Below are 14042 nucleotides of genomic sequence, written 5' to 3'. Positions count from 1 at the left end.
ACACACACAACCTGTTATGATTCTGGTTTATGTATCCTGCATGAGTGGCCTTGTGAAAATGGAATCGTTATGAGTAACTGAGGTATTATTACGATTTTGTTTCAAACAAATGACTTATTTCCCTGGAATTATTTCCATGCGTGGAACCCTCTTTGGGGAATATTACGGAACTGCGAGTAATAGCTCTAACACGGGCTGCAATCAGATATAATGAATAAATAACTCGCGATATCGATGCAATCAGCCATGTTATGCCTGTAATGTTGACCCAGAAACAGTTTGTTTCTGACATATCCTTCAAGTGCCACTGTGTATGACAGTTACACCATCATGTGTCGATATAGAAGCGACTAATACATCATCACATGACACTGCCTTGAAACATGACATTTACAGAATCATCCATGTACCACTCTATTTGGTGAATTTTAAGTCTTCATGTCACGATATATGTGACTATTGAACCAACATGTGACCTTTGTAGGTGTAGTGTGCCTGCGGTTTTGAACTTCAAAATGACTCGGGCACTTCAAACCCAACGCAGAATAATAAGGAGACAAAGCTGCTTCAGAAGCTAATTATAGATGGATGCTGGTTCTTGTCTGACCACTGTCCCCCCAAAACCAATACCTTCTCCAGGGTCTCAGGGACTGCGAAAGCTGCTACATGGCAATGGAAATAGACTACGTGGATGGCCATTGCACCCAAACAGTAGTAGCCGGGGTGGTAATTTGAATTTGGCAAGGGGTGTCAAGGACACTCGCCTATTACAACAGCGAAAGATAGCATAGGAACTTTAACAACCACCAGCAGCAACCAATGCTGATAAATGGGTCCTCAGCTTAACGTACCATCCGAGGGATGGCACACTCATTGATGCAACGTCCTTCCTGTGAAACATAAGTGTGACAGTTTTCAGTTGAGCAAGAGTCAGACAAGACAGCTGAAAGGCAAGTGTGTTAGCTTTGAGATATCCTGCCAGCCGTATTCATTCTCTAATCTTTTAATAAGGGTGGATTTTTTTTTCTAACATTCCAAAAAGCATGATAAATACAGTATCCTACGAAAAGTCATGAAACATATGCTTTTAATGTCAATACATTCCTCGTCTTGATGAGAGCTTATTTCATATCACACAAGTCTTCATCATGCTCTGCTCACCTGCCTGGACATTTACACTCACATCTACTATTAATGTTGGATAACTTGGAGGAGGAGTTCTCTGTCATCACTCCCTAGTTGTTTCAAAAATTTTGCTCATTGTTTGCTGAACCTGTAACTGACTTTCCCACACATCCTACAGAACCTGCTATCATACTTGATCAATGCGTATCAGGACTCATTGTTGCTCAACGAAACCTGTTTCCAGATTTTGAGGCCATATGATGCCTGTTATTTGGACAATGCCATGGGATATAGATGGAAGATGATCACAATGATGACAGGCCTTTGTGTAGCTGCTCTTCTTCCAAGTTATTCCTTGCAATGTAAGGCCCAACATATTTTCATGGTTCTTGCATGATACCCTATTGACTCCCAAACCTCTTTTGTCGCATTTTAGAGTTCTGTCTATCATAGCCCAGTCTTCCGCTCTAATGTCATCCCATATCAATTTTAATTTAATATGATGTTCTGTCTTCCAGTTTGCGATGATGGTTCAAACTTTTGATTTGAGGATGGCTCGGGTGGTTGAAAGCATCCTCCTGAGGGTGCTTACTGTCTGACAGCAGATTATCGTTCCCCATTAGCACTCTCTTAACTCTTTTTTTCCAAGGCATGATAACTCTGAAACTGTTCTCTGACTATTTATTCCATATCTGTTGATGATATTGTTATTATTGTAGAGGGGAATCAATGTAGCTCGTATTTCATAGAAGGATAAAATACTTTGCCTTGACTTTGTTGTTTGAACAGATTGCTTTTTCAGGTGCAGCTGCAGGATTAGCACGTGAAGAATTTTTGCTCACAAGAATGAAGCGTGAAATGTCTCAGAATGACAAAAAGCTTGATCTTATTTCTGTCTGCTCGGGCTCTGTTCTGTCTGAACCTCTGTACCCGTTCCACCCCAGTATGTTTGTAATTGGATGACATAATTATTTTTCCTGCACTGGGCATGAACCAGCTCAAGTTGTTGCAATGGTGCCCTGACAAATGGAAGCCTGAACCTCATGAGTCTGATTGTATTTGGACAGAAAGACCATATATCCAGAAATCTCTGACCCACATGTTTATTTGACCTGGCAGGAAATAATACATGACATGAATGCAACTAAATAACTAGGCCTTGAGCTCCAACGCATCAACTGCAGTTGAACTCCTTGCTGCATCATCACGTTTTGTTGACCTTTCACTTAAGCTCTATGCTTTGTGCTGTGAGAGTGCAGCCTTGTCACAAGCACAGGCTTTCACCTCTTGGAATCAGTTGTGAGGACCAAAGTGAGTCACAGGTCTGTTGCTTGCCCAGGTGCATTGAGCTTATTCTCACTCCGACTGGTGTGCTCACGCAGTCATCATTGTGATAATGTTCCACTTCAAAAACCAGAAGCTTATTCTCTCCTGCACACATTTGCATTGGACAACTCACAATTGGCCGACCTGCTTTATTCAGTGATTCCCTTTGTTTTCCACAAACTGTCAGGCAAAACCACATCTGTGAACTGAAATCTTTAGTTTGGCCAATTTGCTTGTTATCCTCTGTTTATGTTTAAAATAGAGTTCATCAGTCTTAAAAGACTTAATTGTCGGGTTTGCTGAATGTGCACTTCATTGCTCTGCATCTGTGAAAGTTACGGTGCCTCGGGTTTGAAGAATTGTAGTGGCATAAAAAATAAATGACAGGTGTGGAATGTTTGCTAAAGGGTGTTTTTTTCCATACACTTCATCAACTGGACTTCCAGTTTGGGGATTTTTTTTCCACATGTTGGTCAAATCTGCAGCTGCAGCTTCCACGTTATTGCTATCTTGTGCAGCCTGTGGCTGCTGGTTGCATCATTTTCTGGGGGCGTAGCTGTGCCACTGATGGAGTGCACTCAATTACCAGTACACTGTTACTCATTTCACTGCCCTCACAAGAATGACAGGCTGAGTAAACCCCACCTGGTGTTAGTTCAATGGCTGACAGGGGCTTGAACTCAAGACCTTAAGATCTTAAGCCAGCCACCTTAACCATTAAGCCAACAGCAGGCCTTCCACCTCATTAAAACTAAGTTTTCCAAACCGGAGTTCTCATGTTCTTTTCTGCTATAGCTTTGTCCCAGTGTTGACATTTGTGTTTCCATCCAATTTGACGTGTTAAATCATACCTTGTTGTGCTGTAGTTGTCAAATTTGTTTGCGTCTTGTTCAAGACCTACTCCACTCATTTGTTCCTCTTTTTTCCCCCACCTGTGGAACCATCTTCCACATTTTCTTCAATCTCATTCTTACCTCCAAGTCTTCAAGACATCTGTAAATCACCCCCCATCCACAACCTTGATCTTTTCTACCCGTTAACAGGCTGCGATTTGTAAAATTTCCAGTTGCGGGGGGGGGGGGGGGGGGATAAAATTGACAGACATCATGGGTTTTTTGTGTTATTTCTGACTTTTACAACTTACAAGCTATGCATAATGATAACGACATGAAGCTGAAAAGTCACATTAAAGACTATACAAAAGTCATATTGTATTGTGGATAGCAATATTCCTCCAAGAGTTTCTAACCACTCAGCCATCCTGGAGGATATTTCACTGAAAGATATAGATTCCAACTGCATCTAGGGTTGTGACAAATTGGTGTCAGAAATGGGATGAATCTTGTTACCGCACCAACTATTGTCGAAATGACCTCCAAAGCAGTCTTAGATTATGGTGTGAATATGATTTGGCCAATGAGATTTTTGGATTATATTAAATCTTCTGGCCACCTAAAAAAAAAATTTGGTTTGCAGATTTTAAGTTGAAAAGAAATGTGTTAGTTTGTGGGTTTGAACTGAAAAGGAAATTAAATCTTATGTTAGCTTGCCAATTGTGGTAATGATTTTGTGCTAATCTCATAGTGATTGCAGAACTTCTAACAGATCCTGAACAAGTTTAACAGGGGAAGAGTGAATTTGATATGACCTTGCATTTATAGACAGAAGTTCGAGGGACTGGTGATAACAAAAATATGAATTCCCTTGCAATGAACTTCAATGCAGGAAGAGGCCATTAGGCCCATTAAGGCTGACACTATCCATCCATCCATCCATCGATCCATCCATCCATCCAGAGACCATACTCTGTGCAGAGTATTTGTGCTGCCTAAGCAGTCTCCTGGGCTATTGGGCACAATCCTGGACAGGTCACCATTCCAACACAGGATACCAGCAAGCTGGCACTCATTTTGCCAACCCTAGAAGCATGACAGGCAGAGTCAACCCCACCTGGCATTAATTCAACAGGTGAGCAGAATTTTAACTCAAGATGCTTGGATCCCAAGCCCACCACCCTAACCATTAAGCCAACATTCGACACTATAACTACACTATAACTGCCATACTACATTATAACTGCCAACTTATGGTTCTTTATCCATGCTCTATCCTTTTAAATGTTGAACATCAAGTAAGGAAGCAGCACATACCATTTATAAAGTCATTGGTATGACTCGGATGCTGTTCAAACCACTGAACTCACAGACTCAGGGCAGACACTCAAACCATTACATCACCGAGTCTGGTGATGTTGTCCTTATTTGCTCTTTTGTTGCAAATGAAGGACATTCTTCAACCGACAGGGGAAACAAAATCAAATACGGCTGTGTGGAAGATGTGAGGAAAATCAGAAACAGTTGTAAGAGAAGTTGAGCCAATGAAGGTTCAAGGCAATAAATGGTAAAAATTAAGGAAAAGTAGAGAGATATAAATGAAAAAAAAAAAAAGAAGTAAAAAGTCAGAAACATTTAAAGGTGAGAACAGGATAAATGGAAAGAGAGGAAGTTAATAGAGAAAAGGTGAGGGCTTGGAAGAAGTTAAGGATGTGCAATGTACTCAAACATGTTACTGATGTGGAATATAGGATTCGATGAGAGGTTGAGAGAATTTTAAATGAAGTAAATGTAAGCATTTCTCGAAAAAAAGGTCAATGACACATTTTAGATGAAGGTGAAAGATGGAATTGGTTCTGTTCAAACTGAATTCAAAATACAGTACATTCAGAAAGTATTCACACCTCTTGACTTTTGTCACATTTTATTGTTACAGCCTGAATTTAAAATGGATCAAATAAAAAAAACAGTCACAGATGTACACAAAATGCCGCATAATAACAAAGTGAAAACATGTTTTTAGAAATTTTCACAAATTAATTAAAAATGAAAATCTGAGATGTGTTGCGTCAATAAGTGTTCAATCTAAGAAGCGCCTTTGGCAGCGATTACAGCTTCGAGTCTTCTTTAGTATGTCTGTATCAGGTTTGCACATCTGGATTTGGGGATTTTCTCCCATTCTTCCTTGCAAATTTGCTCAAGCTCTGTCAAGTTGGATGGGGAGTGTCGTTGAACAGCAATGTTCAAGTCTTTCCACAGATTCTCAATAGGATTCAAGTCTGCACTTTGACTGGGCCACTCAAAGATGTTCACATTCTTATTCTGAAGCAATTCCAGTGTTGCTTTAACTGCATACTTGGGGTCATTGTCCTGTTGGAATGTAAATCTTTCCTGCAGTCTCAGGTCTTTTGCACTCAAGCAAGTCCTCAAGGATTTTCCTGTATTTGGCTCCATTCATTGTTCCCTCTATCATTACAAGTCTCCCAGTCCATGCTGCTGAAAAGCATCTCCATAGCATGATGTTGCCACCATCATGCTTCATGGTAAGGATGGCGTTAGATGAGTGATGAGCTGTGTTTGGTTTCCATCTGACACGGTGCTTTGCATTCAGGCCAAAGTGTTCAATTTTCGTCTCATCAGACCACAGACTCTTTTGCCTCATGCTCTCAGCCTTTCACGTGCCTTTTTGCAAACCCCAGTCAGCAAAAAGGCTGTCATGTGCCTTTTTATCAGAACTGGCTTGCATCTCGCCATGCTCCCATAAAGCTGAGATTAGTGAAATGCTGCAGAGACTTTTGTCCTTCTGGCAGGTTCTTTCATCTCAGCCAAGGAACTCTGTCGTTCTGTCAGAGTGGTCATTGGGTTCTTGATCACCTCCCTGACAAAGGTCCTTCTTGCCCAGTTTCTCAGCTTGGTCGGACAGCCAGCTCGAGGACGAGCCTGGGTAGTTCCATATTCTTTCCATTTCCTAATGATGGAGCTCGCTGTGCTCCTGGGAACTTTCAACACTCCAGAAATAGTTTTTTTACCCTTTCCCAGATCTACTGTATGCCTCCTCAGAATTAAATCTCGGAGTTATATGGACAGTTCCTTGGACGTTGTGGTCAAGTTTCTGCTCTGACATGCACTGTCAACTGTGGGACCTGATACAGAAAGGTGTGTTTCTTTCTCAATCATGTCCAATCAATTGAGTTGACTACAGGTGGATTCCAATCACATTGCAGAGACATCTCAAGGATAATCAAAGGAAATTGGATGCACCTGAGCTCAATTTGGAGTGTCATAGCAAAGCGGTTGAATACTTATTGATGCAAGATATTTCAGCTTTTCATTTTTAATTAATTTGTAAAAATTTCGAAAAACATGTTTTCACTTTGCCATTAGGGGGTATTTTGTAAAGATCCATCCATCCATCCATCCATTGGGACCATACTCTGTACAGAGCGTCGGTGTTGCCTAAGCAGTCTTCTTGGCTATTGGGCACAATCCTGGACAGGTCACCACTCCAAGACAGGATAGCAGCAAGCTGGAATTAATTTTGTCAACCTCAGAAGGATGACAGACAGATTCAACTCCACCTGTTATTAATTCAACAGCTAAGTGGAATTTCAACTCAGGATCCTAGGATCGCAAGCCCACCCCCCTAACCGTTAATCCAATACCAGGCATTTGCAATGCTTACAAACACCCGGAGACGTTTGTGTAGATTGGTGACAAAAAAAATTAAATTTAATCCATTTTAAATTCAGGCTGTAATACAACGAAATGTGACAAAAGCTGAGGGGTGTGAATACTTTCTGAAGGCACTGCAGATGTTGCAGGCAGGACAGGTTGAGCTGGCAAAGGGACTCAGACAACAGTTATACAGAAGCATAGGCACTTAATTTCCTGAACTTGAGTCTGATTCAAAGGATGACATGAAGGTTATTGTTGAATCCACTGTCGTGTGTCGACTGAAGCCTGTGAGCAGATATTGCCAGTGTCCAGGAGCACTTTTGATGTGTAAAGAAGGTCTGAGGCTATGATTATAATAATTTTGTTGTGTTGAAGTCATTGTGGCGGAGCTGCTTTGCAAATAAAAGAAGTTAATTGTGTGAACAAAACTGCTCACCTGGAAGGAGTATGAAAAAAAAAAAAGCTTTGCAAAAATTGAGTATGCATGCAAACAAGGCCAATGGTATGGTGAGAGGTTGAGCCTGAGCATTTGGTCCCAGTCAGTCGATACATAAGTTATATATTTATATGTAATTTTCACAGAGAATTCTCAAGGTCTCAAGACATTGAATGGGAAGTCAACAAGTGAAAAGAAAGAAAACAAGGAAAAAAAATTATATATATATATACACATATATACATATATATACATACATATATATATATATATTTATATATATATATATATATATATATATATATATATATATATATATATATATATATATATATATATATATATATATATATATATATATATATATATATATATATATATATATATATATATATATATATATATATATATATATATATATATATATATATACATACAAGCCTGGTGTTGGCGCAGTGGTTAGGGCAGCGGCTTGGGATCCAAAAGGTCCTGAGTTCAAGCCCCGTTGGGCCACTGAATTAATACACCAGGGGGTTGACTCAGCCTGTCATCCTTCCGAGGTCGGCGAAATGAGTACCAGTATACTGGGCCAGTGTATACCCCGGTTAAGATAGGTGTACCATATCCTTGTGTCGTAAGAGGCGACCAGGGTTGCGTCAGTAAGGGCATCCGGCATAAAAACTAAGCCAAATCATGATGCGGATCATACGGATGATCCGCTGTGGCGACCCCAAACGGGAGCAGCCGAAAGAAGAAGATATATATATATATATATATATATATATATATATATATATATATATATATATATATATATATATATATATTGTTGTGGTTACCAGATTCGCAAACCACCATTCAGGTCCCTTAGGTGAGGTATCTCGGTAAGTGCATGTGTAGTTAGGCCCAAACCCGTTGTTTAGTGGGAATACATGTCATTTATACGTGCTGCGACTCTTCAGGATAGCCGTTTTTCTTTTACTATCTTTATTTTGGACCAATCGCCACCATCACAACCACAACAACAACCACCAACCACAACGCCGCTTCACCACAACCGCCATGACCTTTACCGTCGCAACTCGCCACCATCGCATCACCGTCATCTCGCGCCACTCATGGGCACCGATGCTGGACTCGTGTAGGGCGCACGTTGAACAGCGTGTACAAAATCACGGATTTTCTGCTTCAAAAACGGATCCAAAATGACACACGCCCACTTTTTGCCGTCCAATCGGTGAGCGAGGGGCGAATTGGCCCCGCCCCCAGGGCGATCGATATATGCAAATTTGTGGATCAAAAAGCCTTCACGCCCACTTTTTCTCGGGCCAATGGGGAGCGAGGTGAAAGGTCAAAGGGAGGGGGTCAAAGGCGAAGTTACGGGGGGATAAAAGGACGGTGTTCGTCAGTCAAAGGGGTCGTAAAGGTCGGAACGAGGCGAAGGAGAGTCGGAAGCAGAGGGACAAGACTTCGCGGGCGGTGGAGCTGCTCGTCGTGTGCGTTGAAGTCGGAACGGAGGGGACGAGCTGTGGAGAGGCGGCGAGGGCGGACGAGGGGGTGCTCGCGTCGTGCAGGGAGCTGCACCCCTGGGAGGCCGGCAGCGCGACCTGGCCGAGGTGGAGGCGCTCGTCGCGCACATAATAAAGATCCTCTATACCCCGAGCATCAGCAACCCCCTCCTGTTTCCCCCCGCGCTGAGATAGTGCGACCAAGGGGGCCCCGTTCCCACCCCCTGCCAGGCACTGTCCACGAGGCCCGCGGGTTGCGGGGCCATCGCCGCTCCGCGTCTCATCACCAGACGGGTAGGCCCGACCTGGTCTCGGCCCCAGGCCTACCTCATTCTTGAGGGTATTTCTTTTCCTTGGTTTTGGGTATGTGTTGTCGGCGCCGTCTGTGAAGTAGAATTGTGTAAGTGTTGCCGTGTGCTCGGTAGTCGGTATTAGCTCTGCACTGTGTTTTCACTTTTATGTTTGCTTTTTGTGTAAATGGAATTGTGTTTTCTTTTTTGTGTGCATTTGGTGGAATTGTATTTGTGTGCTTTCCGTTCGTCGCGAATAAATGTGCTTTATTGTTGAACTGTTCTCCCGCTTCGCTTCGTCTTTTCCTCCATTGAATCCCCATCTTGCTTCACGTAAAGGGTTGGTAGTGGGCTGAATACGCCCGATAATTAATCGAACCATCGAGGTCGACGATAACACCGCTCGGTTATTCTGATAGTACGGAACGGGTCGCTTAAGTGGCCCGTGTCCGAAGTCGACCTGCGGCGAGGTGCGATCGCCCGGTCTACCCTCTGCGTGGGTACTTAGGTAGTTCGAATTTGGCGAGCAACCCTATCCCACGCGGGGGCTGATTGGCTCGATCGCGGTGAGACCGAAAGGTCCACCCGTGACTGGTTCCCGGCGTTAGTCCGAGAGGGTCACGACTGGATTGTCCGTCCGGTGGGCGACGTGCCGCGATTCGAGTTACGTGGCCGTCAGCACGCCGGCGGGCGCGAAGACCGCAACACTGGTGTCAGGAGTGGGATACAAATTCATCGCCCTCCTCGCGGCACTGGTATCGGAGAACAGGAAAACGGGCTCTCCTGTCTCCAGCGAAATTCACGGGAATCGGTCCAGGGGTGAGAGAAGCGACCCCCGATTCCCTCCAAATTACGAGCGAGCAAATTAACCCTTCACGAGAAGCAAGATGGCGTCTCAAGGCGAGCGGGAGCCGGGGGTATTAGAAATGGATGTAGAATGTGTAGGATCCATGGCCCAGGATGGAATCCCCGAGCAGGAAATGTTGATTGTGCAGGAACACGGACTCGCCCAACTAAACCCAGAACCTGAAATGGGTGCGGCAGCGGCCGCAGTGTATGACACCTCCCCCCCCCCTCTCCACCAAAACCCTTCCCCAACCCTTGCCGAAACTGCTCAGCTGAGTGCATCCAACATGGCCCAGCTATGCGCCATGCTGGCGGCAATGAACGAAAAGATGAATGCGAAAATGATCGAAAAAATGGATGCAAACACAAATGAAATGAAAAACGAAATGAAAGGCATGAACGAAAAGATGAATGCGAAAATGATCGAAAAAATGGATGCAAACACAAATGAAATGAAAAACGAAATGAAAGGCATGAACGAAAAGATGGATACAAATACAAATGAAGTGAAAACGACGATGGATGCGAATACACAGCAAATAAACGGAATGGAAGCAAACATGAAAGAAGAAATGAAAGAGCTGCGGGGTGAGACGCAGAACATGGGCCGAAGCCTGCAGGCGGGCATGAAGGCCGTGACCGGGGAGATAAAAATGGCGACTCCACGTGTGGGAGCAAACGAGCTGGGTGGGGGTGCAACGGCTGACAGGCCCGCGGTGGAGGCGGGTGAAAAAATAATTCGTGGAACGTGTTGGGCGAGGGTCGTGACGATGACCGAAAGGGAAAAATTAAATGGGGAGACCAAAACGTGTGAGACGAGACACGAGGTGACGACAACAGAAATAATAGTTGAGACAAGGGAGGTAAAGGGTGAAGAGTTGGCAGAGACACGGGAGATGGGAACGATAGAGGGAAGACTGCACGATGAAGACGGGGTAAGTGACGCGCACGCACACACGGAGGTAGTGGAGGACAATGGGGGTGAGCTCGCGGAGCGTGTAGGGACCCGGTGCGAGCACCTGGATGGCCTCCTCCAGGAACGAGGGGAGGGAGTATGCCCCCTTGAGGTGAGTCACGACCAGGTGAGTTCGGTCGTGCTTTGCGAGGTTGAGAGGACGGGTGCTGTGGACGGGTGCACGGCGAGCTTGGGGGGTATAGAGGCCCCGGAGACCCTTGTGGGGACACAAATCCCCAGTGTGGTTGTCCCTGTGTGTGTGGTGCAAGGTGTGAGTGCGTCCCCGTGTGTGGAAGCGACCCCGTGTGTGAGTGGTGTGGTGGCGATGGAGCCAGAGTACGTGCTTCCCAGCACGCCGTGCGTGGGTGAGGCACCGTGTGTGAGTGAGGCCGTGTGTGTGAGTGAAACGGCCAGTATGAGTGAGGCACCACGTGTGAGTGGTGTGGTGGCGATTGTGCCGGTGTACGTGCTTCCCAGCACACGGTGTATGGATGAGGCACCGCGGTTGAGTGCCCCCGCGTGTATGAGTGAGGGACGTTGTGTGGAAGAGACCGCGTGTGTGAGTGTCGCCGTGTGTATGAGTGAGGTACCGCGGGTGAGTGCCCCCGCGTGTATGAGTGAGGCACGGTGTGTGGATGAGGCACAGCGGTTGAGTGCCCTCGCGTGCGTGGGTGAGGCACCGCGGGTGAGTGCCCCCGCGCGAGTGAATGGAGCACCACGTGTGAGTAGTATGGTTTGTGTGAGTAGTGAGGCACGCGTGAGTGAACGGCCGTGTGCAAGGTCGCTGTGTGCCAGGGAGACCGTGTGTGTGAGAGAGCGGTATGAGAGGGAGATGTCGGTTGGCATGCGGGAGCACGCAGCCGCGTCTCCCCGTGTGAATGTGATGGAGTGGACTGTGTGCGTCGTGACACGCAGGTGTGCGTGGGTTGAATGGAGACGACGACGGCGACATGAGAAGAGAGAAAGCCGAGTAGCGGCTGTAGTTGTTTCGCGGACCGTGCCGGGTTCACCCAGCAGTGAGCACGCGGTTCGTGCTGTGCAACGCACGAGACCACCACGTGCTCGCTTGCGAGAGTGAAGTCCCGGTCCGGAAACGCACGCGGTGGATTTGCCGATCCCGCGGACGGACAAAGTTTAGGCAGGTAAATGGATTTGGACCGGACGGGTTCTCCACGCGATCGTGTGTGTTCAGCTCCAACGGGCAAAGCACATGTGTTCGCGTGGGGAACCCCTCGAGACGTGTGGCTTGTTTTTTCTTTATGCGCACGGTGACGTCATGGCTGCACGTGGGGTTGGAATCCGGCAGGAGGGGTATCTCTGCCGGATGGTCCCGTCCAAGGAGGGACGAGGAACACGTGCAGCTGCATGACGTCAAGGGCAGGTGCAAAGTGCGCGAGCTCTGAGTTGCCGCGCAGGTGCTGCGCATGGGAAAAAAAGAAAAAAAAAAGAAAAGCAAGCCTCACTTTCGGGTGTACAGGATTCCTGGGCAAGGGGTGAAAGACCCCCTTACCCGGGGCACAGGATGGAAACTAGTTAGGGGGAAGGGTTAGCTTAGTTAGACCGACTTCATGGGGCAGGGGTAAGTCCTCATGGAGTCCGTGGAATGGATTAGTTAGAGGGATTGTAGCCAGATTTAGGTTGGGAAATAAAATGGGATTATTTTGGAGACAGAGACAGACTTTGGATGTGTAGAGTTGACGTAGTTTAGCTACGTAGTGTTAAAAGGAACGTGCTACTAGTTTAAGGGACGACGTGGGAGCACGAGTTAGTTAGGGGATGTAGTTAGGAGGATGGCAGAGTTCAGCGGTGTGTGTGTTGAAGAGTTGTGAGGTGAGTACATGATGAGTGAGTGAGGCCAGCGGGTCTGTGTGAGTGGAGCGAATGGGGAATGCATGGTGCGATGAGTGATTGGGGGGAGGAGTGACTCCCGCCCAAGGGACCCCCGGGGTCAGTGTAGATTGAGTCAGTTGGGTTAGTCAAATTGAAAAATGGAGGTCGTCTTGTTGTTGGTGGGAAAGTAGGCTCGAAACCCATTTGGAGGGGTGCAGGAGCCCTGTTGACGGGCTTGGGAGCGTGGCTGCGAAAGGTGAGTATCGCTGAGTGGGTACCCTGGGCACCAGGCTAGTCGGCCGCGGTAGGCCAAGGGCCCATGGGGGGCCGGGATAGAGTAGTGGGCACGGGTGCGCCTGCTTGGTGCGGGGGCCCGGGGCGCCATTAGCCGCGTGGGCAGTGCAGTGGGCACGGGTGACCCTCGGAAAGGGGCCCGGGAGGCCGGCCTGCCACGTGTGCGTTTCAGGGGAGGTGCCATGGGGGCACTCCCCGGTGTTAGGGAGCTGGTAGGCTCGGAGGCAGTGTAGTGCCCGGGGGTGCCATAGCGGGAGATTCGGCAGAGGGTCGTGCCTGCCAAAGGGAGCCACGTGTCCCAGCCAGGAGACCGTGTGAGGGCACGGAGAGAAAATTGGGGGGCGAGGCCCGAAATTGTGAGGACACCAACACAGGCGACGGGAATCTGGGTTGTTAGAACCAATAGTTTAAGCGAGAGGCGCTTGTTGAAGCCCCGGGGTAGTTTAACAGTTAAATGGATAGGGTAGATTAGGAAGTGTACCCCTCCGCACCATCCATCCCCTCGCTGTCGTTGTGGGCCGCTGGACCCACTTTGGGTTAGATCGCCGAACTCTGGGGAGGCCATTCTGAGGCTTCGTTGGGCCTCGACACAGGACGCTAGCTCTCCCTTATTCCCCTCCGGGAAGGGAACGTAGGGGTTGGGAGTAGGCTAGGTGACAGGATAGGTTAGCCGAACAAGGACGATAAAGGGGGTTAGGGGACGATTTATAGTGGGTAAGTAAAAATAAAAACAACAAAAAAATAAGTTGGGGCTAAATTGGGGTTTGACAAATTAAGGGAGTGGGTATGTACAGTGACAGGCAAAGGCGATAGGTGGGAGGGAGACAGGAAGGTAGGTCCGAGCCCGCCTTCCAAGTGGCCAGCACCACCGCACTCCCTCCACCAACCTCCACTGAACGGCAAAAGCTGGCCAGCTTCATCTGC

General features: G+C 46.9%; 2 long non-coding RNA genes across 2 annotated transcripts in view; one reads left to right on the top strand and one right to left on the bottom strand.

Annotated features, from left to right (window-relative positions):
* Nucleotides 1–14042, bottom strand: part of LOC147034657 (uncharacterized) — a 67204-nt gene that overhangs the window by 30230 nt on the left and 22932 nt on the right. The window lies entirely within an intron of this gene.
* On the top strand, nucleotides 84–2850 carry LOC147034658 (uncharacterized). The gene is made up of 2 exons (XR_015060362.1): nucleotides 84–1487; nucleotides 1644–2850. It is a non-coding gene; the product is annotated as an uncharacterized LOC147034658 (long non-coding RNA).

The sequence above is a fragment of the Eptatretus burgeri genome, chromosome 1 (genome assembly GCF_056783735.1).
Source record: "Eptatretus burgeri isolate ZD-2024b chromosome 1, Ebu_testis_v1, whole genome shotgun sequence".
Taxonomy (NCBI): Eukaryota; Metazoa; Chordata; class Myxini; order Myxiniformes; family Myxinidae; genus Eptatretus; species Eptatretus burgeri.
The sequence above is the reverse complement of the archived record's forward strand: the minus strand, read 5'-3'. Positions and strand labels throughout refer to the sequence as shown.